We start from the raw sequence: 6,879 nt of genomic DNA, 5'->3' as shown, positions 1-6,879 counted from the left end.
AATATTTTATAAAATTAAATACCTACTATATACTCCACCTTCTAAATATATTCTTACACATATTACACATACATACATATATGGAATGTCTTCTTTTGTAATTATATACATATATACATAATATATAAAGACATATATAAATAATAATCGATAATGCGCCGTGAGAACGGCGGAAGTGCGTGGCGTTGCGTAAAGAAAAATATTACATTTACTATTTAGCTTTAAAGAATCTCAATTATAAAGAATACAAGTAAATAAATAATGTGTAAAATTAATGAAAGTTACAACTAAATAGGCATTTATACCCTAGTCGAACGTATATACATACATACATGAATGAGTACTGTACTTTTCCTTTGTAAAGCATTTAATTATTAACGGGAATTTAACATAATATAATGAGATGTATACTTCGTGCAGACACGAGACTGTCAATGAACAATAACCAAATAGAAATAGCAAATATTGGAATTGCGCTTAATTTAAAAATTAAAAAAAATTAAAGCAAAAAAATAATAATAAATGATTTTAAATAAAAAACTGTGTAATAAAGTTTTAAAATTTTGTTTTTGCAAACTATTAAACACTATTTTTCAATTTTATTTTTCACAGCATTTTTTTCTTAAAAATGTAGCTCAACAGTAAAATGTGTAAACAACAACAATTTCCAACCAAACTCAAACTAAAATTAATAAACTCAAATGTGAAAAGCATTTTTTAAACAACACAAACACAAAAAACAATAATATTAAATGAAATGTGTAAACAGCGTGTGTAAATTGCACTCTAATCGACTAAAAATACGCCGTAGCTTAGATTTTTTTTACATAAGCATCAAACGCAATATTAGCAAAGTTGGATTAGCAAAATTATAAAAATGCAATGAAATGTGTTTAATAGTTTTACGTACACAAACAGCAGCAACGGAATTAACGGAAATATACATAAGCAGTACACACATATATACAAGTATATATATATATATATATTATATATATTCCAAGTTACAGCTTATAAGACTTAAATGAAATAGTAATGCTGCACTGTGCAACGTTTTTATGAAATTTGTCAGAGAAAAGTGTAAATCATAAACATTTTTCTACTTTTTAAGTCAAACCTTAGATAATTTGAAATTACGCTGCTTGAATATAAAAATAATTTTAATTTAGTCAAAGATTGAACCTTTTTTATTGTATTTTAATTTTTTAGTTTTTTATATATTTGACAAATTTTTTATCTAAATCAAATTTGCATAGTTCATATATTCATCATATCATAGTTATTTAAAAGAAATTTTTTTTTTTAATAAATATTTTTATTTATTTTTAATTTCTGTTTTTTATTATTGTTTTTTATTTATTTTATTAATAGTGTTTTATTTTATTTTTTTTATGAAATTTTAATTCTATATTTTTTTTTATTTGGTTTTAAATTGTTTAAAATTATCATTAATATTAATGTGGTCTTCCTTTTGCATATTTAAAATTTTTTGTTCATTATTATTTTTATTTATGCTAGTTTTTATTTTATTTTTTTTAAATTATTATTTTTTATTATTTATTTTTTTATTATTTTTTTTAGTTATTATTTTTTTATATTTTTTTTTATTTGTTTTATTTTTATTTTTTATTTTCAATTTTTTAAAGTTATCACTACATTAATATTTATACTTAATTTTGCATATTTTAAACAGAAATTGTTTTTAGATTTCTTAACAATTTTATTTGAGTATTTTTTGACATCTTTTCACTCAAATTTATTCTTCTTTAAAAAAGCAAATTTCCCTGACACCAATGACTCGCAAGAGCGTTTAAGCCCAAATAAACCGCATAAGCACTACTACGCCAATCCCCAACCTCCACTTGAGTTGCCGAAGCGAAATTCGCTTCAAAACGCACACCACAATAACAAATAGGCCAATAAAAGACGAAAGCGAAATGTTGAATAGAAAATTACATAAGCGAAACTCCAAAAAAGGCAACAAGCCAACAAGCTGCTCCTAAACTTTATCAGATTTTGTATACATGTATTCGTAGTTATTTATGGCCACAACCTATATACACACACACATACATAAATGAGTAGGAAAAGTAATAGCAAGTCTAATTGCGTTAAATAAATTTACAGAAAAAATGTATTCATAAAAGCCTAAGCAAATGAAAAAATAAAAAATAAATAAATAATTAATATAAAATAAAACATGATGAAATATGTAATTGTATTTGCAAAATTTATACAACCATCAAAATAAAAATACGCATTTAGCAAAAAAAATGAAAATAGCCCAGTCTTCTTCTATTTTTTATTTCGCAGCAAAAGTGAAAACACACGCTAATTGAGCAGTTAATAAAAAAAAACGCATATTACACTATCTACTATAAAATCCAAAAACATTGAAAAAATTGTTCAAATAAAATATTTTGGATTTGAAATAAAACAAAACACTTAAAAATGTTTTTTCCACCACTTTTCGAGCGCCTCACTTAAGCGAGCGATTAATGTCAACAAAGCTTTTTTGTAAAAAATCGGCGATTTGCAACACATTTTAAAATTTCTAAATTTTTCGTTAATTTCGAAATTAAATTTTTTTGAATAGAATTGTAGTACATGCGTTTCTACAAATTTTCGCATTTTTAATTTTTTGCTACGACCACTAGTTTAGAAGTTATGAGCACTTTTCAGAAACCAGCGCATTGCTGTAGCATATGCAAAGGGGTAAAAATATAAAAACGGAAACGGACATACTTTAGAAACGGATGTATGTAATTTTCACCGGAAATTAATATTAGAGTATAAAATTTCCGGTTAGTAATTATAACGGAAATTGATAAAAGGAAACGGAAATATTGCATTAACGGGAAATATTACATTAACATAGCATATGCAAAGGGGTAAAATTGCTAAACGAAAACGGACATAATTTAGAACCGGATGTATAAAATTATAACAGAAGTTGAGGCAACGTAAATATTACATAAACCGGAAATTGTTGTTTATATTCCTTTATAAATATTGTATGCGGTTTGCGTATATAACGCTTCCGTTGAATTGTCTGTGAGACACAGGAAACGATAAACATATTTCCTGCCAACAGCTTCCGGTATATTTCTTCTGCTTCTGTTAACTAAATATAATAAAAGATCTCTGATGTTAGAAATGCCAGCATAAAGTAATTTGAATTTGATTAAAGACATTTTGAAAGAATTGTTAAACGATAACTCAAATAACGACGATAAGCGGCATCCGTCGCGTATGTGTTAAACTGAAAATGAGTTGATGTAATTCTCATTTTTGGATACCGATACATGTCAATTTCCGGTCTTAGTGTATGTCTGCAACCGTTCCGTTGCATATGCTGCGCAATATAAAAGCATCCGGTTAAAACTTAAAACCACTTCCGTTTCCAGTTGGCAACTTCCGAAAACAACATATAACCGGAAATTATATTACGTAAATTTTTGTTTCCGGTCCTCGTTTTATATCCACATTTTTCATAGTATGTCCGTTTCCGTTGTGCCATTTTTGCCCCTCAGCATATGCTAAGCAACAGCAACGCTTATCAGAAATCAATGATATTATTATTAAATATTAACACCGTGCGGAATTATGTTACTTTAAACAATTACAACGTGACGCATGTACTATGTGGAAAAAAATTAACAGTACTTCCACTACACAACAACAAAACTGAGCGAATTTAGTAGTAAATAGTGTAACACAAACAATGCAAGACTTTTAGGAGTATAAATAACGGTATATGAAAACATTTTTATTATTATACTCATCAGTCAGCTATAAAAAGCGAACGCTTCCAATTAGCTGTCAACAGCTGTATGTAGCAAGCAGCCGCCGCATAGAAAAACGCTTGTAACTTTGGAACTAGTGGTCGTAGCGAAAAATTAAAAATGTGAAAATTTACAAAAATTTAATTTCGTAATTACACATATTTTTTAGAAATTTGAAAATGTGTCGCTATGCGTCGGTTTTCGTGAAATTTTCGCGCAAAATGCTTGTTTTTCTTGAATTTATTTTGTGGAATAGCGCCAATACTTACCGCGTGCAATGCAGCTGCAATAACCTGCCACAATTTTGTAATAAAACAACAATTTTTATTTAGATTTCCATGTTTGCGCTAAATTGCATAATTTATTGCGAATATTCGGTTTTCTATTATTTATGTATATCTTTGTATGCTACATAAGACCCATAACGAGCTTTTTGCTGGTTTACAATTTTTATGAATTTCTGTGTCTTTGCTTTTTGTTTATGTTAAGATTTTATAATTTTTATATTTTTGTATGCTTTTGTGGTAATTTTTAAGTATTTTCTTTCTTTATTTTTCTTTAATTGTTTTTTTTTGCGATTTCGCTGCCATACAAGTATTTGTATGCCAATCAAGCAAAAATATTTAAATATTTCTTTTTTGCAGAATTTTTAAATTTTATTAATTTCTTTTAAACAGATTTTTATATGCGCTTTTTCTTTTCTTCTGCTTTTACTTTTGCTTTTGTTTAAGTTTATTTTCACACTTTTAGCATTTATTTTTTTTAATTTTTATGGAAGTATCATATTTCAATGGGTAGCCGCGCTAATTTAATGCCGAAGCCGCAGCTGCTTCTTCTAGCTTATAATAATTATATAATATGTTGCTTTTAATCATACAAAACGCAAAACTAATGCATACAAAATCTCTCCACTTGTTTGTCGGCTTAAAAACTATTACTTTCGGTTTTCGCTGCACTAACACATACAAATTACACAAAGTAGTTTACGTTTGCTTTTATTTGAGTACACATTGCACTAAACATACAAGTATATTTAATTACAACAATAATAAATACAAATTATTTAAGCATAGTTTTTCTTAAGGAGTCGAAAACGCAAAGCAGAGCGAAAGCGTGTCTGCCGCATATTATGTAATGCGTTAATACAATCACATATACTTAATTAGCTAGTGCCGTTAAGCTTTTAATTTGCAAGAAATATTTGTAATTACAACTAATAAATTCCTAACTCAAGGTCAATGTCGCTTTACAAAACGTTTCGACAAGTGGCGTTTTCATAAAAAAAAACCAAAAAATTAACAAAATTTGCAAATTTATTTTATAGTTTTATAATTTAATAATTTTATAATAAATTAAAAATATATAAATATTTCAGCTAAACTTAAAATTTATTTTAAAACGCAAATTTTACTTTCTTACTTAATAAAAATTATGCTAAACATATGTATGTATGTATGCATGTATGTATGTATATATGTATGTTGGTATGTATGTATGCATGCATGTGTGTTTGTGTGCATGTTTGTTTGTATCACAGGGGAATCTTACGCTCTCAATTTCCACGCCGAAATTAGCTTAAGGGATTTGCTTGCATTTTCTTTCTACTTCTGCTTTCGTGCTTTGTTTTTGTTTTTGTGTTTTGTTGTTTGCGTAGAAAAATTGTCGCAGCGCCGTGAGCGCAAAATAGCAAATTGAGAGTGGCTTAAAAATATGCTTAACGGCAAATGTGCTGTGTAAAGTGTGTGAAGAGAGGGGCGGGGAAATGGCATGCGATGATTTTTCAAATGTTTGACTTGCCTTTTATTTTCGTGTGTGAATGGGGGTTAAGGCGCCGTAAGAAGTTTGAATTGGCATTCACATGCGTGAAAATGTAATATTTTTAATACTAAACGGCGCGTGTTAGCACATGAAAACTTGTCTATAATTAGTCATTTTGTATAACGCGTGGATTGCTGCAGCCGCGGCTGCGACTGCGCATGGCACCACAAGCGTTTTCAACATTGCACCATGTCCCAGCTGCTAGTTTTGTTACTGAAAGTGTTTCTGTTTTTGGCTTTTGCCATTTTGCTTGAGTTTTTATTTTTTTGTTGTTGTAATATTTTAATAAATTTATTATTTTGTTTTTTTTTGCTGCCAGCGCTTTATGCTGCACAGCTGGTTGAGTTTTTGTTTTTGTTCTCATTTTTATAATATAATTTATTTTAACACTTAGTTGCTTTAAACGCTTGCGTAATAAACTAATTTTGCGTTTTATCGTTAAAAATTGCATGCTTGCTTAATTTTATTTATTTATTTGCGGACAGCGGCGCAGCGCTGCAGTTAGTTTTGATTTATTTTGATTTGATTCTTTTTTTTTGAGTACCGGTAAATATTATAAAATGTATGCACATAAGGGTTAAATGTGAGCATCGGCCAGCATGTTTTTTCAATTTCCAGCGTGAACACAGTGAAATTTAATATAAAAATATGCAATAAACTTTAATACAATAAAAAAAAAAGTTGTGTATAGAAAAAAATTTCAATAAAAAAAAAATTTATATATAAAAAAAATTTAAATATAAAAAAAAATTTATTATATATAATAAATTTTTATTATATAAAAAAATATAAAATTTAAATATAAAAAATATTTTTATTATATAAAAAAATATAAAATTTAAATATAAAAAAAATATTTTATTATATAAAAAAAATATAAAATTTAAATATAAAAAAAATTTTTATCATATTTTTTATTATAAAAAAATTTTTTTTTGACCAACCACAGAATTTTTTTGATTTTTAGGCATGGCAAACTTTTTATCTTAATAAAGTTATTTCTACTATTTTTTAATACTGGAAAACATATGAAAATTAATTTAATAGCAATAAATTTCGCCTAAATAAATTTAAAGTTTGCAATGCATTTTTTACAGTGATATTTTTAGTTTTATAGTGCAACACTTTACTTCAAATTTTGTGCTTATAAGGGTTAAGTGACAATTATTATAGCGTAATTATGTTTCTTAAATTCCACTAATTTGCTTGAAAACTTACAAAGTTGCCAACAATTTTTGGCATAATTTGGCCGATTTTGCACATTTAGCCATTTTGT

Source organism: Bactrocera oleae, chromosome 5 (genome assembly GCF_042242935.1).
Source record: "Bactrocera oleae isolate idBacOlea1 chromosome 5, idBacOlea1, whole genome shotgun sequence".
Lineage (NCBI taxonomy): Eukaryota > Metazoa > Arthropoda > Insecta > Diptera > Tephritidae > Bactrocera > Bactrocera oleae.
This window is presented reverse-complemented; position numbering follows the sequence as displayed.